Here is a 27168-nt window from a genome sequence, read left to right as displayed (position 1 = left end):
AGTCCACCGTACCGGCATCAGGGGCTTTAGTTTTAGGCAAGGAACCACCAGAATCTCCCTGGTTGAGTCCGGAAGTCTTCCCAGTGCAAGGATATCTTTATACCGAGTTTCCAATCTCGGTGCCAGCACCTCAGTATAAGTCACATAGAATTCTAAGGGGAGCCCATCTGGGACTGACGACTTGCCAGTAGCCTTGCCTTTGATAGCAGTCTTTATTTCCTGGACAGTGTTCTGTCCCACCAGCTCCACTGCGGCATCCGCCGGAAGACCTTTGAGTGCCATCGAGGGACTCAGTTTGATGTGTCCCCAATGGTTTATAAAACAACATATAATAGTCCCAGAACATCAAATTGATTTCTGTAGAGGAGTACAGCATGTCTTCTTCTAGGGACTTAATTTGGGTAATGGGTGTACCCCTGCCCTCTGGGCGTAACATCAGGCCAAGAGCCTTCCTGGTTTCCTCCCCTCTTCCTTGTGAGATCAAGCAATATGTTTTTTTAGGATTATGACGTGGGAGGTGCTCCAGAGCCGTGTTTGCTCCCTGGCCTCCAACAGGTGGGGGAGAGCATCCAGGTCTGTGTCCTATGTATTGTCCAACCCATGGAGTGTGGCATTGCGGCATGTGAGCTCCAGTTCTAGTTCCTGGTGTATCCCTACTGTTTGCCCCATACAGTGTCCTCACACCACTATCTTAAAAGCCTCCTATTCTTTCAAACTACTCAAAGCCATCCCAGAGTTCACATTAAAGTATTGTATTACCTGATCCAATAAAATATCCCAGAATACGACGTCTGTGAGGGCTGCGGAGTGCATGCGCCCAGTAGGAATCTTGGGGTGTTTATCGAGTGACTAGAATGAGATCAGGAGTGGGCTATGGTTGGATAGCATGCGGCCAAAGTATTTAGAATGCGTTACAGATCTGCACAGTCCCCACAAGCAGATATAGCGATCTAGTCAAGTGCTTGAGTAATTTGAGTAATCTATTTTCAGGGCATGCTTTGTGCGCCACATATCCTCCGTGTCCCAGTGCGCCAACCATCATCTGAAGCCTTCTCCTGTCCAATGAGCCTGTGAACCCGGCATTGGGGGAGGAGGGGATTTTCAGAGGTCAAGCATGATTTCAAAGACACAATTAAAATTACCCCCAAGGAGCAAGGCACCCTCAGCCAAATGGCTTAGCTGTGTCAAAAGGGAATTCAGGAATGGGGTGTGGTCTTGGTTCGGCACATACACACTCCTCATCACTACCTTTTTACCACACAGCCGGCCCAAAACCAGGACATTTCTGCCCTCCTTATCTATTCTAGTGCACAAGGGTTTGAAGGGCTGTCACCCAGACCAAGGCCACCTGTGCAAACACCAAGTGAGTGGCAGCATGCACTGTTGGCTGCAGTCTGTCTGCCTCTACTCTTTATGACATTGGTTTCCTGCAACATGGCTACATGGACCCCTTGTCTCTTAAGCTACATGTGGATCTTATGATGCTTGACTGCTGCCCCCATGCCTCTTATATTTCATGTCATGAATTTAAACATATTTGAGGAGGATGTCATGGCGGTTGTCGTGTCACCGTGTCTTTGTCCGCTTGCGTTTTGGTCAGTTTCAACAATGTTCCAAGATGTGCTGATCCACATGGCTGCTGTCTGCTTTGTTGTCATTCTCTATGGCCTGCATTAGCTGGTGCGGGTCTCTTCTCTCCTGCCCAGTGCACCTCCATCCAGGACCATGCTTCCTCCAGGTCATGGCAGAAATTTGAGATGCTGTTCTCCATGATTTTAAGTTTTGCAGGCAACATGAGCGAAGAGAAAAGTCCCTCCTCGTGCAGTACCCTTTTGACCTCTAAGAAGGAGGATCTCTTTGCCTTGACAGCCACCGTGTAATCTGGAAACAGAGTCACCTGGCTGTTTCCCACCCTAAACAAGCTTGTCTCTTAAGCCCACTTCAGAGGGGTGTCCCAGTCCTTATAGTGTAGTAATTTCGCTACCACCAGCCTGGGTGGCTGCCGGGGTGCCAGTGGCCAGGCTGGGACCTAGTGCACCCTTTCAAATGCAAAGAAAGGGGTTAGTTGATTCTGAGCAACCGTGTCCATCTTCTGTGTCTCCAAGTAGGTCATCAGTACTGAGCCCTTCGATTCCTCCGGGAGATCCTCCACTCGCACATTGTTCTGTCTGTTGCGGCCTTCTGAATCTACCACCCTTTGCTCAAGTGTGTGCACACGTTCCATAAGGCCCTTCGATTGCATGTTCATAGGTTTCTGTGCTGGTTGTTGTACACTTATGGCCACCTCCAATTCTTTGACTCTGTCAGCCAGCTTGTGGTGTTCTCCCCAAAGTAGGCCCACCTCAGCAGACACTGAGCCAATCACAGAATGAGTCTTTGCTCCTGCTATGGCATCAAGGATTTTGTTTAAGGTGTGTTGCAGTGGTTGAGGCAGCGTATCTAGTGTCATCTCGGTCTCCGTGGTGTCCTTCTCCGCCTCTCATAACTTGTGGGGTGGGGGGTCCCTTCAACTTGGCCCTTTGTGTGCCCACCTCAGTCAATGAAGGGATCTCTCACCACATTTCTCTCCTCCTGGACCTGCCTCAGAGCAATGAGAAAGAAAGGAAAGACACAGGGGGAGGACTGAGATGGCAGTACAGCCAAGGTTATGGCCCCTCTCCATATCAGCATCTTTGCAACCAGTGGCAGCCTCCCCTACATAAGTAGCTAAGAGTCAGTCCCCCTAGCAGGTCCAGTTGGATCCTGGGCCTCCGCCTCAGAGAGCCAAGTCTCGACCCCTGTGCATGGCAACGAATATTCAGGAGCGAGTGGGGAGAAGGGGGAGGAAAGTATGTCCCAAGATGTCCTCTGACATTTGATGCACAGGGCATGCTCCTGTGCAGCTGCCCTCTAGCTAGCCCGGGCCCCTTCTCACACCGGAGGGGTTACCCTGTAGCCATTCTGCTACAACCCATCATCTGCAGGGGGTTGGACAAGGATCTTTAGGGCACTCCGACCATGCCACTCCCTGCTCTCTGCTCATCTCATGAAGGAAAGGGATCAGTGGCGGCCGGCAGCTTTAGGAGGGAGGGGGCGGGCGGGAAGCACACACCCACACACTCATTCTTTCACACACATACGCATGCACATCCATTAACACTCATAACACTCAAACATGCACACACGCACTAAATATTAATTTTAAAAGATCACACACACTCATTCTTTCACACACACACGCACGCACATCCATTAACAACACTCATAACATTCAAACATGCACGCACACACCAAACATTCATTTTCAAACATCACACACTTACCTTCAGCCTCAACGTCCCAGGAGGGTGGGGACTGCTGCTTAGGTCAGCCAGTGAGGGAAGGCAGCAGTCCCAGCCTCGTCACAGAGTGGGATGGGGTCAGCGAGACTGCTGACCCCACCTCACTCTGTGGCGAGGTGTCAGGGCTTAAACCTGAAGCGCCCAGGGCGAAGTCCATGGGTGACGCTTTCCTCGTCACCTGGGGGAGGGCCTCGAGGCACCTTTGCTGATCCAAGGAGGTCACGCCCATAGGAGCTGTGACTTCCTCAGCCCAGCAAAGTTCAGCTCAGGCAGCCAGGAGTCTGCGCAAATCGGGCATGTCTGCTCTTGGCTGCCTGAGCTGAAAATGAAGAGTGTCTGTCAGGCTGACCTTTGTTCAGCCTGACAGACCCTCTTCATGAGGGGAAAAGGTTGGGGGGGCCTCCGCCCTAAAGGACGGGCCGCCCCAGAAAGGGATGTCCCTCCTCTTGGTCACACTCCTCGGTGCCCAGTGTCACTGATTCCTCATGAGTTTAGGTTCCAGCTGTCGATGTCAGCGCCTTTTCCCGGGGCTCCATCAGGACACCACGTGTACATAGCCAGGTAATCACCACCGCTGCTGGGATGCCACGCTTCTCCGTCTTACCATTGGAGTGTCACCACCTCCCATTTGGGGCCACAGGCTCCGCCAGCCACAGTATCTGCTCCCAGCAGATCCCTGATGTCTTCGCAATTCGGGCCAAATTACTGCCGCAGGCCAGTGACTCACTGCTCCACTCTCTTTCGGGCTGCTGCACCCTTATCTCAACACCTCGGTGGCCCGCCAACAGGAAGGGGTGGTCTCCGCAATCTCTCACCCCGTGCCAGGACCGCACCAGCTTCTCAGGTGCCCAGGGGAAACATCACCCCGCAGGTCCAGGTCCGTCGGCCCGGCACCCTGCCACACCCAACTCACAGCCACGATCCCGTCGCTCCACATGGCATTATGCAGTTGTCCTGTCAACTGAACCACCGCAGAGCCGCTCATGAGACAGCCAAGGGCCCACGAATACTTGACGGGGGTCTAGTGGTGCAGATGCCTTCCATAGGTGCTCCGGTCAGTCAGGATTGTTTCGGCCGGTGCAGAACCACTGAATTAAGCAGCCACCATCTTGGCTCATGCAGCCATGCCCCCATCAAACATAAGTACTTTCTACATATTAATATTGCCCTTCAATTGCAACAGTCAATACATCTTTTGCTCTTGTTATTCTATGTGTTGTGGATCACACTGAAACCCAGCCAGATAGAGTTGGGGAATAATTAAGAAGCCATTTTTCTCTTTACAGCTCCATTGCTGATCTGATTTTCTGACTCTGCTTTGTGTGATTTATTTTCAAGTAAAAAAGCATAGAGAGTAAGGGAAAACATTGTTGGAGTCTCAGTTGCAGAGTATGAACACTTAAATATTCTTCCCCATAAAATGTGAACCGATTCTTCTTGGGGTTAGAATGACCTGAGGCTTGCCCAAACGTCCTTGGTTGTGATTTGGGCTTGGGCACCCACCCAAAGTAGAATAAAAAGTGGGAAGCCTGTCTATTGTTGAAAATATGCATGTTGGCTTTCCTTGTGTGGCGATGTCTTGAACATTGTAGCACAGTTATCTTGAGATAGGAGGACATTGCAATTTGGCAAGAGGTTCAAATATTGTTGACGTTCAGAAAAGGGGATCATTCAGTCTGATTGTTCTATCAATTTTTTCAATTGTTTGTCTATCTTGAGCACTGAAATAAGCAAGGATATCTAACTTTTGTTGTGACAAACGTGTTACCTCTGTTGTATTTTTTTACAGCTTTTTGGTGCAGATGGTGCTCTGCTGCATCTTTGCGCTTTCTAGGCTCCACAATGAAGAGATTTGTTTCTTCCTTACTTTATTTTATCAATATAAATTGGGTTGTTGGTTGACTGGGGTGTAAACCCTGGTCAAGCAGCAACCACAATTCTAGTCAGGGTAAGGTACAAGCAAACCCTAAATTAATGTGTGCTCACCCTCTGGGTGCTGGGCACAGAGCAGTCAGGCTTAACTCAGAGGTAATGAGTGAAGTATTTGTGCAACACTTCAAACTGTAAAAAAGTGAAAACAGCACACAAAAGGATTCCACACCAGGTTAGAAAAATATATCTGAATTTATTAAATAAAACAAGACCAAAACAACAAAAATACAACAAGGAAATCTAAAGATATTGAATTTCAAAGGTTTAAGTAAAAATAGTGCCAAGAAGCGCTACTGGGTATATCTGGTCGTGCCAGACAGGGACAAAGCCCAAATTTCAGGCTGATCGCAATGTAATATGGTCCAGTTACAAGGACCTAGTTAGGCCTGCTAAACCAAAGTATCTTAAATCCTGGTTGCGGAGCGTTGCGTGGATCCGCATCAAAGGGGCATCATGCAGCTGAGTCAATGCATTGGTTCTGAGATGTAGCAGGGCTGTGGTGCGAGGTACTGGTGCATTGACATTGGGGATCCTATTGACGAGGCTTGCGATGCAAAGACCGGTGTTGAGGATAAGTTGCACAGTGGAAACGATACGCCGGTTGCAATGGGAAACAATCATTACAATGCAGTCTGAACCATGCAATACCTTTACCACATAGTCATTACCATGCATAAGTCTTTACCATGTATGTCATTGCCATGCATACACCTTTACCATGCATGTCATTACCACACGTGCCTTTACCACGCATTATAGCTATTTACACTTAACAAGCATGCCTTTACCACCCATCATTAAATATGTAGATGAGTATGTAGCTAAGTATATGGTATATTTATTTATAGAACAATAATTATTATTGTAATTAAATCTTAGTTTTAATTCCTGGGTATTATTATTTGAATATTAATATATATTGCTTTTTATTTCATTGATATTAGAATTTTTTTAAGCAGTTTTTACTGAGGTTTTATGTTTTTTAACCCTTGCGTGTACAGCGTATAAAGGGGGAGGCACACATTGTCCGACAGTCGCATTACAGCATTGGTTAAGAATACAAGGAACATTAGGATTCCCGTGCATGACAATCGGGGTAGAAATTGGCGAACATAGCCAGAAAGACATTTTTCATAAACAGAATTTAGGACAATGGCTCAGTTTGAGCTATGGGTGGTGGAATATTTAGTTGCATACATTAACATTGTGTAACAACCAAACTTAGTTTTCTTGGGTGCCCTGCTAAAATGGAATGAACCCAGCAGTTAGAGATAAATGAAACCTCCATCAACTAGTAGGAAGGCAAGAGACTGGGTAGAAATTTGAGGCAGAGGAGGTAACAGGGAAGGGGCACCAGCGAGATCTGCAAGTTAGTGCACAGGTGGAATGAAAGATATTCTGTCCGGGGGGCACAAGAGGTGGGGGTGGACGAGGGAACAGTCACCTGAGCATTACATCCTCTGGCAAGCTTCAGCACAAGAAAAGGGGGATCTGGAGTGGTGTTTACCTAGTGCAAGGTGGGTTATGAGTCTATACCGGGTCAGAGTCTGAGACCCCTATAAGCCAAGTGTCTCTGGGAGCTAGAGAGGTGAAAGGGCTAGGAGGGTGGTGAGGGAGGACCTCCTTTCGTCAGTTCCCTGAACTGTGTAAGCATAGAATCCAGGCGGGGGGGAGGTTCCTTCTAATGTAACGTAGAGGTTTCTGCATCTTCCCAATGGAGCAGCGCCCTGTGCCACTGGGGAGGAGTCTGGAAGCATTGGGCCCTCCAATGCATGATTAGTAGACACTAAAGCAACAGGAGAGCAAGGTTTGCAAAACGTGCCCACACCTTGTGATTTTTCCTCCTAGAGAAGATACCACGGGCTGTAGCCTCCCAGGTGTTTAATGTTGTAAGTTCTTTGACGGTGTCCAATAAGCCATCTATGGCTTGCCAGAAGCCAGCAATTCTATGGCATGACCAAAGTATATGCTGAAGGTCAGCTGCCCAGGCGTGGCATCTAGGGCAAGGGAGACTGGTTGTGGGAAACATGCAGTTCAGCCGGAAAGATGTAAGATATGCCCTGTGGAGCATTATGTACTGGATATTTTTACAAACTGCATTTCTGGAAATGGTCTGGGGAGAATCTAGGGCTCTGGACCATTCGGTGTTGTCAGAGATCTTGACAAATCTTCTTCCCAAAGGCATTGAAGGTCTGTCAAGGGGGTCCCTGTGTGCTCTCTGATAGCTTTTTATTGCCATGTGATGAGATGTCATCCTTCCCTCATGATGCATATCACCGCGTGGGTAGGCGTTTTTTCATCTATCATGCCCCAGAGTGACCCAGCTGCCACCAGCAGTTGCCCATGTAATAGGAACTGGTGCGGGAGGTTGCCACAATCTTGGTATATTTAGTTGAATGTAAGAAGCTGTACATTTTGAAAGAGGCTTCTCACTGTTTCTAAGGAGTGATCGTGCCATACCATCAGCTGGTCTGCTGTAAAGTGCCCCAAGAGTCCTGTAAGGGAATAGCAGGAGAGCTGGGAAGTACCTGTTTCATCTACTGAGTGATCCAGGCCAGGTATTACCGGGCGACCCACACATGAATTGAGCAGTATTGATGCATCTTGATGGTAGGATGGAGGAGCTGATGAACTATGTGTAGGGCAAGGAGGCCTTTCCCCCTGTTTGTGTTGTATCTTTTCACACCAATCAACCACTAGGACACCTACTGGAGTTGTGCAGTGAGGTAGTAGGTTTTAAAGGATGGCGCTCCTAGCCCTCCCTGGCTCGCCAGCAGTTGAAGCTTATTGAGTGCCACTCATCGCCTCCCACCATCCAACAGCAGTTCCCCCAGCAGGTAGTTTGAAGCTCCCATCAAAAATAATTTGTGGATTTTGGAAAATAGTCTTTCAGACATTTTTCTACTGTCTTTTGAAACACGGTTGTTCAGACAACATGACAATGATTGTGTCATTCTCATTTCTTGAAAACTTTGTTCTTTCTTCAAAATTTCCAAGAAATCATAAAGATTAGGTTGAGATCTTCCAATCGATTTGTTAAGAGAATTGTGCCATCCATCTATGGCATTGTTTGCCTTTACACCAACCTCTACTCATGTTGAGCAACATTTATACCAGTCAATGGGAAGCCTAAGCTTTCTACTGTGACCCGATCTGTTTAGATGGCCAATCCAGGTGTCCTCAAAGTAATTTAGGAGTGGAGCCAGTTTTTCCTCGTTTTGAGTAACAAAATTCAGATTCTGTAATTAATGTGTAGATATCATCTACACAGTCAGGTGTTACAAAACAAAAACTGTTCTTTTTTTCAATTTATACTGTAGGTTACTGCTTGATATGTACTCCTCAACTAAGGTTTTTATTTTTTATTTTACACCAGTATGCCTGGGAAAAGTAAAACAAAATCTTGAATTTTGGTTTCAGGGTCAATTTTAATTACAGTATTATTCATTTTCAATTGAAAGTCAATTATAAATTACCTAGGACTTATATTCCTAGTTTTGGCATTTATAACGGATAGAAATTCAGTGAATGTTGAGGACTGCTTATTGAGAAGTAAGCCGCACACTATTGGGACAGTTGTGTGGTTTATGTTAGCATGGATTACTAGGTTATGGGTTGAATTGAGTATTAGTATTCTTTTGAGACGATTTTGCTGTCATAGAGAAGGAAAGGTTCATTCGTCATAGGACTCTTGTCATGGGGATGAGACTGCTGGTTTCAGCAGCAGCACCACTGCGTGTGGAGGACTGAGCCTTCTCCCACACCGCCTAATGTTGTTGGCCTAACTCTAAGATCGTACCCCTTTCTCTCTTATGCATGAAAAGACAAACAAAAGCATGATTTTGTGCAATACATTTATTAAGCAACTGCGTTCTATGCAAAAAGGTATGAATTGCAATTATTAAGACAATGAAACACAACACTATTATTACGGTGACCAGAAAAGAGAAACAGATAAAAAGTCCCAACATTCTGTCACAATAATAAATCTAAAATCCCTACCTGCACTACTAAGAATCTACATGAGAGCAATAGTAGTGTTATCCCTAATCCTCCCTTACTAGTCTCTGCAAGGAAACTCCACCCCATACCTGAGTAATAAGCGGGGGTGCCTGAGGGCCTGCTGGCAGTCCTTCCGAGGAATTAGAAAAAGGGAGGTGTGGAACAGTGAATGGGGCAAAATCATTAGTCTGATTCCACCAGGTACTTACCTCAGGGAAGGTGCTGGACAGTGACTGGAGGGCAAAAGTACTGTTCTAACTTTGCCTGTTACCTACCTCCAGGAAGATGCAATGCAGAGTTTCTGTCTCGTCATTGAGGCTGTCATTGATGAGAGATGCGAGGAGCTTGCCCCGGGAACAGTGTTGCACAGTGGCAGTTCTGAATGCAAAGCGTCGAACCCAAGATGCGGAGGCAATGCAAGTCTGTTGCAAGTGGTCCAATCCACCCAATAGTGGTGATACATTAGTTCTGCTCGAGTATGCGCCGCTCAGTCGAGGCGATGCATTGGTTCTGCTCGGGGATGTGTAGCTGAGAAAACACCTTAGCGCCACTTCCAAGGTTCCAGAAGTGGACTGACTTCACTTGGCAGGGTGGACTCACAGATGGCAGAGTCCAGGTGCAAAAGCAGGGTGGTTGGAAGTCTTTTATGTCCCTGAGATGTCGGATCAGGAGATCAGCCAGCTAGACCTTGGAGTCACGCTGAGTTCTGGGTTCAAGTGATGCAGGTCCAGTCCTTCTCACCCAGGCAGAGGGCAGGGGTCAGCAGGTCAGCACAGCAAAGCAGAAGTCGATCAGAGTGCAGTCCTGCAGAGTAGCAGACCTTCAACAGCACAGCAGTCCTTGGTCCTGGTAGACTATCCACAGGTCCAGAAGTGTACTGATGTGAAGGTGTTTGAGGTCCAGTATTTATACCCAGTGGTAACTTTGAAGTGGTGGAGACTTCAAAGACAGGCATATCAAGTGCACAGAGGTCCTGCCCTTCCTGCCCTGGCTCCAGACTCTCCACAGGGGTGTATGCAGCTCTTTGTGTGTAGACAAGACACAGCCTATTCAGGTGTAAGTGGGACTGTGGCCAGCTTCTTCCTCCCATCCTGCCAGGATGGCCCATCAAGTCACACCTAAGCTCCCAGTTTTTGTGGCTGTCTAGAAGGAATACGCAAGACCCAGTGTCCCCACCCAGACATGATCAGAGACAGGCAGCTAATGGCTAAAGTAAGACAATGTCAACTTTCTAAAAGTGGCATTTTCAGAAGTGCTATTTCAAATCTGACTTACCCATAAGTTTGGATTTTAAATTGTGATTCCAGAGACACCAAACTCGAAAAGTCTATCTCTTCACAAGTGGGAATTACACCTATAAAATGTAATGCAGTAATCCCACAGTTATCTTATGGGAGAGATAGGCCTTGCCGTAGTGAAAATGACGTTGGACTTTTTTCACTTCCAGGACATGCAAAACATAATAATGCATGTCTTGCCTTTTAAATACATTGCACCCTGCCATCTGGGTTGGCCAGGGCCTACCATAGGTGTGACTTATATGTATAAAAAGGAAAGGACTGGGCCTGGCAAAAGGATTATTTTGCCAGGTCGACATGGGAGTGTAAAACTGCCCACACAGGCTCTGCAATGGCAGACCTGAGACATGGTTAAGGGGCTACTTAAGTTGGTGGCACAATCAATACTGCACAGCTACTAATAGCATTTACTTTACAGGCCAACTATACACATAATACCACTTTACTAGGGATTTACAGGTAAATTAAGTATGGCAATCGGGGACAAGCCAATACTACCAGGTGTAGAGGAGAGAGCACAAACACTTTAGCACTGGTTAGCAGTGCTAAAGTGCACAAAGTCCCAACCAGCAAAAACTAGATCAGAAAAGTGGAGCATTTAGGCAAACAATTGGGGGTAAAACCACCCTAAGGCTGTCAGGTCTAACATTTAGCAAATTAGTTTGTTTTTCCCTGCTACCTATTAAAGTCTGTGTGTTTGCTATATATTTATTAAGTGTCTTTGATGTTGTCCTGTGGTGACCCTTTCAAATGCGCGTCCACGGTTGAAACGTCAATGCTGATTATCAGTTGTAATGTCACGCCACCACTTTTTTTTAAATGTCTTTATTTATATGTTTGTGCATCGATCCATTCAACAATACAACACAAGAGCATCTGTTATCATTAGCAAAACGGAGCACGCATAGACCCTATAAAACAGACAATAAGGCCAGGAGGCTCCTATATTAACTCCAATACAGAGTAGCCTGAGAAAACAACATGTGACCTCTGCAATCACATCAAGCTCACAAATCATTGTGCGTCAAAGTATAGAGGCCTAGAACTAGACGAAGAAATTGGGTGAGCATGTGAAGGGAGGGGGGAATGGAAGCAGGGAAGTGTAGAAGAGTAAGGTTGGAGGAGAGGAGGAATACGTAATACAATGTATTATTTCGGAAGAAAGACATTGGTTAATCACAGTGTGCCCTCCAGATGTCACCTATAAAATCACATCTAGGAGACTACCCATAATAAGGTCCTTCATGCGTAAGGTTCTGTTCTAACCTGAACCCATCCACCTTTTTAAAGGGCGATCTTGATCTGACATGCAATACTAATTACATTTTTATCTTTAGTTGTTTGAATGAGGTCTACATGCTTGATAGTGTAGCTTTCGCTCGCTTGACGTCTGGATGGATTCTAGGTACTGCCTTCAGTTCTCAACAGTTTGATCTTGACAGATCAGGTCTGCTTGAGATAAGGGTGACCCCTTCCAGTAGCCACAATGCCACTGATGAGAGTACCTCAAGCAGTTTGTGCCATGGAGGCAAAAGAATCTGTAGTTTGTGGAGACTGGCTTCTGGATACTTGAAATGTAGGCTCAAGGGAACAAACAGCACTTCTGAGGAGAAGAACCAGTCCTAAGGCTTGTCACATTGATGGGGAACAATAGGAGGCACAAAGCAGACACAGAGAACTAGAGGATGCACCGGAAGGAACAAGGAAGGAAGAAACCTGCACAATTTCAGAACAAAACACACCAGGAAAAGAGCCAAGAGCGATGAACATGACGAAATCCACTTCTTGAAGTGCTGTGACACAAGGAGCATATGGATTTTCTCCATCTTACAGGGAAAAAGCAGAAAGTTTCCTTGAGACTCCATGCTGCAATCTTAGATCAGGAGAAGGGCCTTAGGAGTTAATTACATGGTGGCTATCTTAGAACAGATCTTGGAAAAGGTAATTCTTAAGTCCCAGAAGGAGATTTATGCTGGAAACTATGCCGGCATCTCAGCAGGCCTTTTCCTCCTGGACAGGAATGATGAGCCCCTACATCATACTGGTGGGCTGGCCGTCGTAAGGTAAGACGTGATTGAGGCTGCTCAACAGCACTTCTCGCGCCACCCAAAGGTGCATCCTGCCTATCTGAGTAAGATTCAGGAAAGGGCTGGGCAAGACACAACAGAATGCCTCCCTCCCACAACTCTGGGCTTGGCTGGAAATAGTGTAAGGAAAAATGGTACCAATACTGGGGGGTGAATTAAGGAAGCATCCTCCGAAGACCTTTCACAGGGTGGCTATCCTTTCCAATGTTCTAAAAACTGCAATCTACCTCTAAAAATATGAGTGTCACATATTTCTCGTACATCAAATTCAGGTTCATTGTTCACAAGAACAGGTGCAGGCATGGGAAAAGACGTTGAAATGTATCTGCTCAATAGGGCTTTAACTTGGTGGTATTGGAATACAGTATGAACCTTGCAGTTCAGATGTAATTGAATCTTAAAGGGAACAGAATTAACAATTTGGATGATCTTAAAAGGCCCCTAGAATTGGAGTCTACATCATTTAAAGGAGAGATGAGAAAGCAGACATTTAGAGGGCAACCAAATTGCATCTTCCACTTTGTAACTAGGGGCTCAATAACAATGAGCTCCATCACAGAACTTAATTATTTTCTTAGATTGTTGGAGATATAGCAAAATGCTGCCGCTTGTCATTAGTAACTGTTAAAGAAAGGTAGTAACTACAGGAAGCCTGACAGAACCATGGAGCCCAGAAGAAAAAGCACCAAGATGGAGACCATAAAGACAGAAAAAGGTGAATATTGAGTGTCACTATCAACTTAGTTCTTATATGAAAACTCAGCTAGGGCCATAAGAATACAGAAGCACGGAAAGTGTTGTTCCAGCAACTTGTTGAGTATTTCCGTTTGGCCATTAGTCTGGGGATGAAAACCAGAGGAGAGTGCCACATCAATCTGAAGAGATTTACAAAAAGATCTCCAAAAACAGGAAACAAAGTGTGGCTCTTGGTCTGAAACAAACCATGTACATGGACAATGTATTTTTTAAAAATGCGTTAAAGTCTTGGCAGAGGGTAATACTTTGAGGGCAGTGTAATGTGCCACCTTGTAAGAGGAGTCAATAGTGACCATGATTACTCGATTTCCTTCTGAGCAGGGCTACGATGAAATCAGTAGAGATAGTTTAGCATGGCTCTAGAGGTACAACAGACCTGCGGGTTCAGAGTAGTAAGTCACATTCTGAGCACAAACTATGCCAGAGCTTATGTAAAGTTCAGTCACCTTGATCGGAGGACCTCCAGAATGAATGAAGTTTGAGTTTCAGGGTAGATTTAACTCCATCAAAGACCTCATTGACGATCAGCTACTGGAGAATTGTGACACATCTTAAGTACTTCAATGTTTAGCTCCTTGGAAGGAATAAATAAGGCTTTTCTTTTAAACAGTTAAGGGCCATATGCACAAAGCATTTTTGTCAACGCAAACAGCCCAGTTCACAGAATTATTTTCTTGATGTACAAACATCCAAACTGCAATTCTCCAGACTTGCAGTTTGGATGTAGAAATCGATATTTAGGGCATCCCTTTCAAATAGTGGTTTCTAGTGTTATGTATCAATGTTTAGCGACTGACATGCAATTGCAAAACCTTGATATTTTAAAACCAAGTCAAAGTTGGTAATACATCCACAAAGGGGAAGGGTCCGTCCCCTTTGTGAATGTTGGAAAAATATTTTTAAGAGCAGGGAGTGGTCCCATTGGCTGCTGCCTGTTCTTGAAAAGTGAAAACAAAATGTTTAATTATTTTTTTGTTGAAATGCATCCCGGTTTTATTTCAAGGAAAATGGGTTGCGTTTCAACAAAACAAACTTTATTCAAAAGGAATCAAGGCATGGTGGTCCGCTGACATCAAAAGGCCACCATTCCTATGATGGCTCACATTTCCAATGGGTCACGGACTGCAGCCCACCTCATAAATATTTATGAGGTAGGTCTCTTTGAGACCTACTAGGAATCGCAAGTATGAAACAAAAAATTACATTCTTAAGGGATAGTGATTTCCAAATAGAGATTGGGAAATAATGTTATTTGGATATCACTATTATCAATATTTGTACATCAGTCCCTAAATTCCTTGTTTATAAATAAATCCTCCTTGTAAGGCTTCCCATTCCGCCCTGCAAATCCTGGAGTAACTTGTCTGAACTTTCTTAAAAAAGGATTGTGTCACTCGAACTATCCTGTGAGATGGGAGGATATATTGACTGGAAGTTGGTTGTGATTCAGGATATCTACATGAAAGCTAAAATGTTCTTAGAGGTGATGAAGAAATCATACCGACTGAAAAAATAAGTCCAACGGCTTGTTGGCAATTTCTACATTTTATTTGTCTAAGGCGCTGTAAGTTACAATGGATCTGAGTGAATTTCAAAAGTCTTTTGAGTCCCTATCAAAAAGTGTTTTCATTCAGAGAGGCCATCTTCATGGTCAAAGGTTCCCTTTAAAGGACAGAATAATTATTTAATTATTTTCAAAATGTGGGATTGATAAAAAATTGTATGCTCAAAGTCGTCATCTTCTTGCATCTGCAGGAGTACAGTGCCAATGGCTTGATCCGAAGCATCATGTTCAACTATGAATTTTGTAGCTGTATCTGGATGTCTTAGAATTAGAGCTCAGGTAAAGGCTTGATTCACTTCTTTAAAAACTTTCTCACCAAAGGAGTCCTAATGAAGCCAATTGTTCAACTTCTCTTTCTTTAGAATGCAAGTGATGTTACTGGTTATGTGAGCAAAGTTACTAATAAGTTGTCAATAGACCGTGGCAAACTCAAGGAAGAGTGGCCAATTCAATATAGCAGAGACCATTCATGGGTCCAAGTTATGCAAGCAGAACCCCATATATTCCCTTATGGGAGATGTCATTTCTTTAACTGAACCTGATGTTAGCGGTGTACCATCCATTGTCTGCACCTGCCCTGGAGACTTGTTAGTTATTCAGGGAATGTTTCTTTCTCTCACCCAATTCTCGTCCAAATATAAGCCACTTCCTCCATAGTCAAGAAGTGCCAGAATCCTCTCCTTCTTCCCATCTTGAAATCCAACTGGAACTGGTTATAGATAAAATTGAACCAGGTCATAACCAGACATGCCAGCTAAAGGAATTTTCAGTACTCCCTTCCTTTCACAAAGGACGGATCATTGCATATGCTGACAGTTTCTGTAGACTTATTGGGCAGGCTCAGCCTAAATGTTCTGGGGACACAAATTACATGCACCATGTGCTTCTAACGATGTTCCCTTCCCACCTCAGAAAGGGATCCATGGGTGATGCCAATTTTCATGGGTTCTTTGGTCAGGAATTTGAGAGCTCTTTGTTGTGAGAGACAAGCCGCTCCTTTGTCTCTCAATTCTGCGCTGTCAGAGGTGATGCTCAGTTTGCAAGGCCTGATCTGTTAGCTCAGAAAAAGATGCTGTGTGTGACGAGCACACCAACACATGCTTTATTTCCTCTTTGAGGCCCTTGTGAAAAAGCGTAATCAAGGTGTAGGAGGCTGGCCTGGCTTATAGTGGGTACCTTGTGGTACTTACACCTTGTGCCAGGTCCAGTTATCCCATATTAGTAGAATAGAGGTGTTTCTAGCAGCTTAGGCTGATAGAGGTAGCTATGGCAAAGCAGCTTAGGCTGAACTATGAGACATGCAAAGCTCCTACTATACCACTTATATCATATAGCACAATATCATAAGAAAACACAATACTCAGAGCTACTAAAAATAAAGGTACTTTATTTTAGTGACAATATGCCAAAAGTATCTCAGAGGATACCCTCACTTAGGAGGTAAGTAATATACACAAATTATATGTACACAAACCCAAAACAGGTAAGTAACAGTAAGAAAAGTAGTGCAAACAATGTAGAATCACAATAGGATGCAATAGGTAGACATAGGCCTAGGGGCAACACAAACCATATACTCCAAAAGTGGAATGCGAATCACGAATGGACCCCAGGCCTCTGGGACGTTGTAGAGGGTCACTGGGACTGTGAGAAAACAGTAAGGGTATCCACAGAACCCCACCCCAAACCTTGAAAAGTGGGAGTAAAGTTACCCTACTACCCCAGAAATACAGAATAGTCGTGATAGGGGATTCTGCAAGAACCACAAGCACCAGCAAAACACTGAAGACGGATTCCTGGACCTGAGGACCTGTGAAGGAAGGGGACCAAGTCCAAGAGTCACGCAAGTGTTCGGGGGGGGCAGGAGCCCAATAAACCCCAGCTGAAGGTGCAAAAGGGCTGCCTCCAGGTGGAAGAAGCCAAAGGTTCTGCAATGACGGAAGGGGCCAGGAACTTCTCCTTTGGATGGAACATATCCCACGGCGTGCTGAAGGTTGCAGAAGTGTTTCCACGCAGAAATACCGCAAACAAGCCTTGCTAGCTGCAAGAGTCGCGGTTGAGGAGGAAGGACCAGGATATCGTCCCTTGGAGGAGGAGACAGAGGGGGCACTCAGCAACTCAGAGAGCCCCCGCAGAAGCAGACAGCACCCGCAGAAGTACCGGAACAGGCACTTAGAAGATCTGAGGACAGCGGTTGACTCAGAGTCACAAAGGAGGGTCCCACGACGTCGGATTTCAACTCAGCGAGTTGGGCAATGCAGGACGGAGTGCTGGGGACCCAGGTTTGGCTATGCACAAAGGAAGTCCTGGAAAAGTGCACAGAAGACGGAGCAGCTGCAAATCACGCAGCACACAGGTTTGCTGTCTGGCTTGGAAAGGCAAGGACTTACCTCCACCAAATTTAGACAGAAAGGCCACTGGACTGTGGGAGCCACTTGGACCCAGCTCCTGTGTTCCAGGGTCCATGCTCGTCAGGATGAGAGGGGACCCAGAAGACCGGTGATACAGAAGTTTGGTGCCTGCATTGGCAGGGGGAAGATTCCGTCGACCCACAGGAGATTTCTTCTTGGCTTCCAGTGCAGGGTGAAGGCAGACAGCCCTCTGAGCATGCACCACCAGGAAACAGTCGAGAAAGCCGGCAGGATGAGGCGCTACAATGTTGCTGGTAGTCTTCTTGCTACTTTGTTTTGGTTTTGCAGGAGTCCTGGAGCAGTCAGCGGTCGATCCTTGGCAGAAGTCGAAGAGGGAAGTGCAGAGGAACTCTGGTGAGCTCTTGCATTCATTATCTGAGGAATAGCCGAGAAGAGAGACCCTAAATAGCCAAAGAAGGAGGTTTGGCTACTTAGAAAGGATGATTGGCTACTAAAAGAGGTAAGCATCTACCAGGCGGGGTCTCTGACGTCACCTGCTGGCACTGGCTACTCAGAACAGTCCATTGTGCCCCAACACCTCTGAATCCAAGATGGCAGAGATCTGGGACACACTGGAGGAGTTCTGGGCACCTCCCCTGGGAGGTACTGGTCAGGGGAGTGGTCACTCTCCTTTCCATTGTCCAGTTTCGCGCCAGAGCAGGGCAGGGGGATCCCTGAACCGGTGTAGACTGGCTTATGCAGAGATGGGCACCATCTGTGCCCATCAAAGCATTTCCAGAGGCTGGGGGAGGCTACTCCTCCCCAGCCCTTCACACCTATTTCCAAAGGGAGAGGGTGTAACACCCTCTCTCAGAGGAAATCCTGTGTTCTGCCTTCCTGGGACTGGGCTGCCCAGGCCCCTAGGGGGGCAGAAACCTGTCTGAGGGGTTGGCAGCAGCAGCAGCTACAGTGGAAACCCCGGAAAGGTAGTTTGGCAGAACCCGGGTTCTGTGCTAGAGACCCGGGGATGCATGGAATTGTCCCCCAATACCAGAATGGTATTGGGGTGACACTTCCATGATCCTAGCCATGTTACATGGCCATGTTCGGAGTTACCATTGTGACGCTACACATAGGTAGTGACCTATGTGTAGTGCAGGCGTTTAAAGGCCCCAGGGGGGCAGAAACCTGTCTGAGGGGTTGGCAGCAGCTGCAGTGGAAACCCCGGAAAGGCAGTTTGGCAGAACCCGGGTTCTGTGCTAGAGATCCGGGGATGCATGGAATTGTCCCCCCAATACCAGAATGGTATTGGGGTGACACTTCCATGATCCTAGCCATGTTACATGGCCATGTTCGGAGTTACCATTGTGACGCTACACATAGGTAGTGACCTATGTGTACTGCAGGCGTGTAATGGTGTCCCCGCACTCACAAAGTCTGGGGAATTTGCCCTGAACAATGTGGGGGCACCATGGCTAGTGCCAGGGTGCCCACACACTAAGTAACTTTGCACCTAACCTTCACCAAGTGAGGGTTAGACATATAGGTGACTTATAAGTTACTTATGTGCATTGAAAAATGGCTGTGAAATAACGGGGACGTTATTTCACTCAGGCTGCAGTGGCAGTCCTGTGTAAGAATTGTCTGAGCTCCCTATGGGTGACAAAAAAAATGCTGCAGCCCATAGGGATCTCCTGGAACCCCAATCTCCTGGGTACCTAGGTACCATATACAAGGGAATTATATGGGTGTTCCAGTGTGCCAATGAGAATTGGTCAAATTAGTCACTAGCCTTCCCCACCAGCACACACTAGCCTTCTAGCCTTCAGTGACAATTTTAGACAGCAGAGAGAGCATAAACACTGAGGTTCTGGTTAGCAGAGCCTCAGTGATACAGTTAGGCACCACACAGGGAACACATACAGGGCATACATTATGAGCACTGGGGTCCTCCCTGGCAGGATCCCAGTGACACATGGGCAAAAACAAACATACATACAGTGAAAATGGGGGTAACATGCCAGGCAAGATGGTACTTTCCTACACAAGGTTTGTTCTACCCAAGTGGTCTCAGCTGCTAGTTTATGGAACCGGGTTATATACGTCAGCAAATCTTGACTACCACAGAACATCCACTTAAAGATGGTCAACAAATTGGAATAATTTGACAGCAGGGGTCCTCATTGGCTACTAAATGGGTCAACCATGCCAGTGCCGTAACGAATAATGCAGTAATGAGATATCCCACCTTATCCCAATCTAGTATAAACTGACTGGGAGAACACCATCAAGGAATCCAGGAACTCCTATAGTTTATTTGAACCACTGTAAAAAACGAGGGGTCCCAGGGGAGACCACAAGAACATCCAAACTTCTGGCAGCGAGTACTCAGTGAATGAAGACTGTGTTTTTCACTCTAAAGCTGCTGAAGTTCTTCACCTGTTGTTGGACGGTCTGGGCCAGATCCTGAGCTTAATCCATCTCTGCTTCTTGTGAATTAAAACGGTGGAATTGCAAAATGTCACTTGGCTTATGTCTGGATGGATTTTTGGTACTAGTACTGCTTTCAGTACTGGATGGTCTGATCTTCACCGACTTGGTCTGCTTGAATTAAGGGCAACCCCTCTGAGTAGCCATGATGCTGCCAACAAGTGTATGTCAAGCAGGTAGTGCCATCTGGAAGGACCTCCAAGGAGGAAAAAGCCACTGAGGCAAAAAAAACATGTAGTTTGTGGAGACAGGCTTCAGGCTGCTAGTAATGTGGTGACAAGGGAACTAAAAGCCCCTTAGAGGAAAAGAACTGGGCTTAGGGATTGGCACACTGCGGGGAGGAATTGAAGACAAGAAAGGAGGCGAAAAGAACCAGTGGCTGCACAGTGAGGAACAAGCAAGGAAGAAACTAGCACAATTTAAGACCAAAATCCACAATAGTTCTCTTTATGGGGATTTGTGGAGAGTCATTAAAATATTCCTGCTGAAAAATCTGCGAGTGCATACCTTAAATACCTGTGTTGGGGGGGGAGGGGGCAGAATAGATTCCCTGGTGGATTCTACAACTTCAACTTTGGCTCCCGTCCCTCCGCAAGGCATGGCTTGTTTGAGACTATCACCTTGGCAATTCTGTCCTGCTTGAAACATCTCGAATGGCTTAAGATTTTCAGTATTCACTGTCCCATAGGGCTGCGTGGGCTCTTTGTGCGCTACTCAGGGCTCGTTGGGCTCCTTAGGTGCTGCACTGTGCTGCCTGGATTCATTTAGCATCTTAATTGAAGATGCCACAGTGTCAGCCACATCTGTGCCCTCATCGCCTGCCTCGGTCCCACCCCCCCCAACCACAAGCTTCATCTGTACACGGCGAGGTTGCAACCAGTGAACTACTGTGCCCACACAAGCTCAAGGTTGTTAGCCTCCCCAAGGGCCCACAATCCCAGCCTCCATTTCTTCCCTTCATGTCAGGGCCACCCGCTGCTGCCTCGATAATGCCTGATGAAGAGCCAGGTTAGGAGCCAGCAGGCAGCACAGCGGGAAACCTCTTCCCTCAAGCACTGGCAGAACAGTTACGGGCCTCCCGGACAGTGGAGGACAGCCAGCTAAGTGGCACATTGAATGTAGTCAACTGTAGGTCACAACTCGATTTCAGGTGTAGTCAGAGGTGCCAGTGTACGTATTTTCTCATAGCGGACCAAGTTGCATAGGCTCCCTTAATTAGACGTTAAAGTAAACAGCATTCTTCCTCTCAACCCCAGAAAGACGGACAACGTCACCCATGGATCGCCACCCTAGAAAAACCCCAGCCCACCTATTTGCCCTTTCACATATATTGCACAGTTCGCATTGCCTAGGAGGCAAACTGCTCTTTGCACTCAGCCAACCAGGATATCCGGTTGATGTCAGAGCCAATCTCCTTCGCATTAAGGGCAATTTTTAATATTTTGACCAGAGGCCCAGCAAAAACAAAGAGCTTGTCCTGATAAGTCCTCCAAGCATGATCATTGCCTTGCTTAGGATCTTTAAGGCTCTCTTGAGAAAGGTTAGCATACTGGGATCCATGTCCGGGATTTCCACTATCTTCCCTGGCAAATCAGGTCTGGGACATTCCGCTCTCAACCTGTTTTTGACCTCCTTATCAAATCTCTTACGTAAATGTAAATATATTCAGCCATCTCAGGAGTGGGGGTCCAAACTTAGGAGTTTTTGACCTCCTTATCAAATCTCTTACGTAAATGTAAATATATTCAGCCATCTCAGGAGTGGGGGTCCAAACTTAGGATCTTGGATGCACTATGTCACCTCCATCAAAGTACAGTGGATTGGAAGCAAGAGGAGCAAGGCTCGCTGTTGAAGGTGGGGCAGAGGACCTTTTACGTGCAATGGTAGGCGAAGACACTGCCTTAAACGGTGCCTTGACAGCAATCAAAAGCTGCCTCTCCCCGGGAGGTCTAACCTCCTCCGTGACCGCTTCATATGTCTGAAGACATCTCACCACGCATAACCTAGGATGAGAGTCAAAACTGGGGTAAGATACAAACCTGGTACCTGTTTTCGTCCGTCGAGAAACAGTGAAAGTAACCCCGGTTGCGGTGAAGACCCTGGCGGACACATCCAAAGCCCGCACATCGGAAACACGCTTGCAAGAGACCAGGCACAAGAGCATCGCCAACTTTGCAGAAAGCTGTTTCTGGATAAGAAACAATTATCCGGCCAAGCAGATAAAAAATTAAGAACTTGGTTCACGTCCCATAACCCCGAATAACGAGGCTCGGGAGGACGAGACAAACTAACCCCTTTCAAGAGTTTACTTACCCAGGGGTGCTCCCCCACTGGAACATCACTGATAGTACTATGGCCCGCCGAAATCGCCGAACGAAAAGAATTAATAGTACAATAGGACAATCCAGAAGAAAAAAGTTCAGCCAAAAATTGACTATAAATTCAATGGGGGCCCCCACGGGATCCACCGCCCTCTCCATACACCAACTGGTTTCCAACTGAAGTAAGTCGGAAGCTGAGCATTCCATCGGGATGCAAACAAATCCAGCGCACAAGGACCCCAGCGGTCCATCAGGGATCGAAATATCTCCGGATCCAGACGCCAATCGCTGGAATCCTGGAGGTACTGGGAATTCCAATCCACCACCTGATTTTGAGTTCCCGAAAGATATTCCGCCGTGACTGAAATCTGCCTCTGAAGACAATAATTCCAGAAATCTTTGCCAAGTCCGGTAGAACCTTGGAGCGAGTGCCCCCCAGTCTGTTGATATACTGGACAGCTGATATATTGTCCATCCGAAGAAGGACACAACAGGAAACCCTGTCTGGAGTCATAGAGCGGATCGCAAACGACCCCGCCAGAAGCTCCAAACAATTGATGTGGAGGTTCAACTCCTCCAAGGTCCACTGACCTCCCATGGAAATCTGACCACATCTGGCTCCCCAGCCCAATCTGCTGACATCCGACTCGATCACCAGGTCGGGGAGAGAGCCGAAAATGGCCTTGCCATTCCATGCCTCCATGTGGTCCAACCACCACTGCATCTCCAGACGAGCCTCCGAAGAGAGCTCTACCAGGGCTGAATAAGAATGCCCTTTGTGGAGATGAGAAGCCTTCAGTCGCTGCAGGGCCCTGTAGTGAAGAGGACCCGGGAATATAGCCTGGATCGACGACGACAAGAGTCCCACAATCCTAGCGATCTGCCGGAGGGAAGTCCTGTCCCTGCGGAGCACCCTGGTGATCTCCTTCTTTAACTTGGAAATCTTGTGCCCCGGAAGATGCAACGTTGCCGACGTTTTGTCCACCACAAACCCCAGAAACGTTGTGGACTGGGATGGGCACAGAGAAGACTTCTCCGTATTGATCACGAAGCCCAGGTCTTGTATTAATGCAATAGTCATGTTCGTGTAAGACAGTAGTTGTGCCTTGGACCGATCCATCAGAAGGATGTCGTCCAAGTAAATAATCAGCCTTGCGCCCTGAGTCCACAAGAGCGCGACCACCGGTCTCAGCAGTTTCGTGAAGCACCAAGGTGCTGACGAAAGACCGAAGGGAAGACACGTGAACTCGAAGACCTGCCCCCGCCATTGAAACTGCAGAAACCTGCGGTGACGGTGGTAAATGGGGACTGTAAGATACGCGTCCTTGAGATCCAGACGTAGCAACCAATCCCCTTGACATAAAAGGTCGCTGAGAAGATGGATACCCTCCATCTTGAAATGACGATAAACCACCCATTCGTTGAACGCCCTGAGATTTATCACTGGGCAAAACCCTTTGTCTTTCTTCTCGACCAGAAAAATATTGCTCAGAAACCCCCTCGGATGAAGAGAGGTCTGAACAATGGCTCCCTTGCCCAGAAGAAGGCAGACTTCCGCATCGATCAGCAGAGAATCCTGAATGCTGAATCGAATGGGAGGAGGACGAACCGGTTGAACAGGTGTCCCATAGAACTATATGCGAAAACCTGTGACCGTCTGTAGAACCCAAGGGTCGGACGTAAGCCGGGCCCAATTGTTTGCAAAGAGCGCAATCCTGCCTCCCAGCTCTAGAGGGGAAGAAAGAGGGGTGCTCACCTGTACTTCCTTCTTGGGAACTGGAATTTCCTCGCTGGAAACACGAGGAGCGTCCTCGGCCTGAACCCTTGTTGGGGAAGAAGGTCCCCTGACTGCCATCACTCCAGCCGTTGTTGCGCCTGACTTGGGTCCTGGAGGGGCCTGACTGTTGAAAGCGGCCGGAGGAGCGACCCCTTCCTCTTCCGGCCCTGCTGAAAACCTTCCCGGGAATAATCTTGCGCATCGAGGATTGCGCCTTATCCAAAGCTGAAAAGTAGAGACAAATCGCCCATGCTCCTTCACAAAGGGGTCCCCGAAGAGATTGCCCTGGGCTATCGCGCCAGCCTCCGATGTTGCCAGCTCCCCCAACTTGGGATCGATTTTTATCAGGAGAGAGCGGCGCCTCTCCGTGGAAATGGCACAATTGGCGTTGCCTAATAGACAAACTGCCCTTTGTTTTGTGCCCATCCGGCTACTAGATCTGCCTGTAAGGGTTCCCCCGTGGTCTTGGCAGCATCCGCCAATTCAATAATCTTCGTGAGGGGGCCCAACACATCCAAGACTTTGTCTTGACATGACCACCAAGAACGATCTATCCCCTTTTTGGGATCGCGCATGTACTTTGAAAAGAAAGTACATAACTTCGGGTCTAACACAGGTGTCGCAGCCACCTTGTCCCCCAGCGTAGGCCGAGGACACTCCGCTCGGAAGCGGGCCCGGACCCCTTGCTCCAAGGGGTGTCGGATAGTTTTGGCAACATAAGCCGCCACTTTAGAAGTGGGAACCCATTCAGAGGACCGAGGATGATAAATGTTCTCAGGGTCGAACATGTCAGAATCTCCACCTTCTTTCCTCTACACTAGAGGTCGCAGATGGGCGCCAAGGCCACCCCACAATGCGACCCTCATCCGATGAGCCCTCATCATCGGAGTCACCCCCCCCCGAATGGGGTGATCCCACAAAGGGATCTAGTGCCAGAGCAGCAGCGCTGCCATGCTCTCCGGGTGGGCCATCCTCCCGGCAGGGTACAGGGTCTAGCGTTCGCGCACTCTTGGCAAAGGCCTCCCACAACCGGGCCAAACCCTCCAGGTGCCCCGCGTCACGCTTCATAGAGGAAGAAGGAACTTTAGACGTACTGGCCCTAGGGTCCGAATCCCCCAAAACACTCGCTGAGTGGGACACCTTCTGCATAAGCCTGTCCACCCTATCCTGCAAAGGCGCTAAGGCTTTCGCCACCGCTTGCGACACAAGTTTGTCCATCCCCTCATGAATGTTACTCTGAGGAGGCCAAATCTCCTCTGACCCCAAAGATGGGGCGTAGGCGTGATCCAAAAAGGAATCCACTGAGGGGGAAGAGGAATTCATCGCACACAACTAAAGCAACTCAGCGGCAAAAATACGGGAAGGACCCAGAGGAACCAGCAGCAAATCGCCACTTACCCCCCCAAGGGGCATCAATAAGAGGGGTGAGAGCACAATAGATAACACCCAACCTAAATACGATGGGTATCCCCCTTGCCGTGCTCCAAGAAAAAACTTGTGACACCACCAACTAAAAAGCGTGCACAAAGAAGCAAATGTTAAGGTCCCCAAAGGGAAATCTAAATGCAGGCTGGCCTGCTCTTACCGCTATGCGGTGTCGGCAAGGGTTGGGGGCCAAAGCGGCAAGCAACCCTGAGGGCGGGTGCTCGCCAGGCCCAGAAAGCGATCGGGGAATCAACGCACGAAGCGCTGCCTTCCCTAGATCAGGAGAGCGAAGAACGCCCCTAGCGGTGACAGGCCGTCACCGTACCACGCGCTCGGGCAAAAAGCCTGCTGCGCAAGAATGACAGCCCAGGAATGCGAGGAATGCAGCCACCTCGCACCCGACGCGCACACGACCCAGCGCTGCAAGAAGACAAAGCGATCGGTAGAAAAAACGCTCAAACACAAGGCAAAATCCCCGAACCCCCGAAAGCGAGAAGGAGCGAGGACTTAACTGACGGGCAGCAGTGAAGAAAGAGGAAGGACTGCGCTCGCCAGTTATTTATATATATGCTGTTATGGACTTGGGATTGGTTACTCGTTGTCATGGTTTTGTGGGCATCATGGGAGTTGTAGTTTAATGTGTTTGAACTTTGAACTTGCTGTTATCAATAAAGTGAAGAAAGGACTGTATAATCCTCGCCTCCGGTCCTGCTATAGAATTGGTGGACTTCAGGAAGGGGGTGTGAGCTTAAGACCATGGAATCATGGGATTTGTAGTTTATTGTAAATTTTACATTTTGTTTTTATTGGCTGCTGTTTAAGTCAGTAAAGAGAGCGAAAGCATAATCTGAGCCTCGTGTCCTGACGTATAATCTTGAAAAGGTATAGAAATGGGTAAACCTTACCAGTGGGGAAAAGGTTGTGATAATGGAATGCTGAACTGTGACTGTCTCAAAATTGGAGCAGGCATCACCTAGATACTACACGCAAAGTCTTGGAAACATAATCACCCAGTAAAACATGTTAGTGTAAGTCAGAGGTTTCCAAAGGTAATCAACAAAAAGGAATCAGGAAGCTAAATCGGGAGGTGGTTCAAGACACGCAAGAGGTTAAAAAGTGTTAAAATAAGATCAGATAGATCAGAAAAGACCAGGAATTAAAAAAAATAAACCATCAGAAGGACAGGGTAACATATAAAAATACACAAGAAAAGAAACACAATCAACTCAGGTAGAAAAAGTAGAGGAGCATGGTGCTTCCCTTTCCTTGTCCTTTTATAGTCACCTCAGCCCACCTGAATTTGTTGATTGATGTTCACTTCCCTGATCAAAGTTGGCTGCTTCGTTAGGCGCATGCATAGCTACAGGCTAGGTTTTCTTCAGGAAGTTCTCAAAACAGTGCCCTGGAGCTGCCCAACACTCCCGGTTTGTACCTGCACCAAGAAGGTAGTATTGGCATCTCAATACACACATGATCCAACAGTGATGGAGTGACAGAGCACTGTGCATGCCAAGGTAATACTCATTAAGTCAAGAGCATAAGGTTACTGCTTCCCTTCTTTCATTATAAATACTGCTTCCCGTATTGGAATTTTGTCTGATAGATTAATGCATTATGAGTGCTGTTGTTGTGCTTCCATTGAACTAATCAGACGGGCAGACTTGACATCAATTAATTGTAGGTAAATAGTTCAGGACAAGAGAGATACTGGCTGTAATTACCAGAGCAGAGTGAGGTGCTCAACCTATGTGTGCACCTGACCCTGTGAGAGCGTATTCTGAATGAAAGAACCACATATACTCATAACAGACCTGAGGCATGTAGACACCATGCCCACTGGGGCGC

The 27168-nt window shown here is 47.2% G+C and overlaps 1 long non-coding RNA gene across 1 annotated transcript in view; it reads right to left on the bottom strand.

Moving 5' to 3' along the window:
* The window catches only part of LOC138248684 (uncharacterized), a 32963-nt gene extending 6229 nt beyond the window's left edge, over window positions 1–26734 (bottom strand). The window contains exon 1 of the long non-coding RNA XR_011194619.1: window positions 26618–26734. This is a non-coding gene — a long non-coding RNA (uncharacterized lncRNA). The remainder of the gene's footprint in view (window positions 1–26617) is intronic.
* Window positions 26735–27168: the final 434 nt, after the last annotated feature.

Source organism: Pleurodeles waltl, chromosome 8 (assembly GCF_031143425.1).
Source record: "Pleurodeles waltl isolate 20211129_DDA chromosome 8, aPleWal1.hap1.20221129, whole genome shotgun sequence".
NCBI lineage: Eukaryota > Metazoa > Chordata > Amphibia > Caudata > Salamandridae > Pleurodeles > Pleurodeles waltl.
This window is presented reverse-complemented; position numbering and strand designations above follow the sequence as displayed.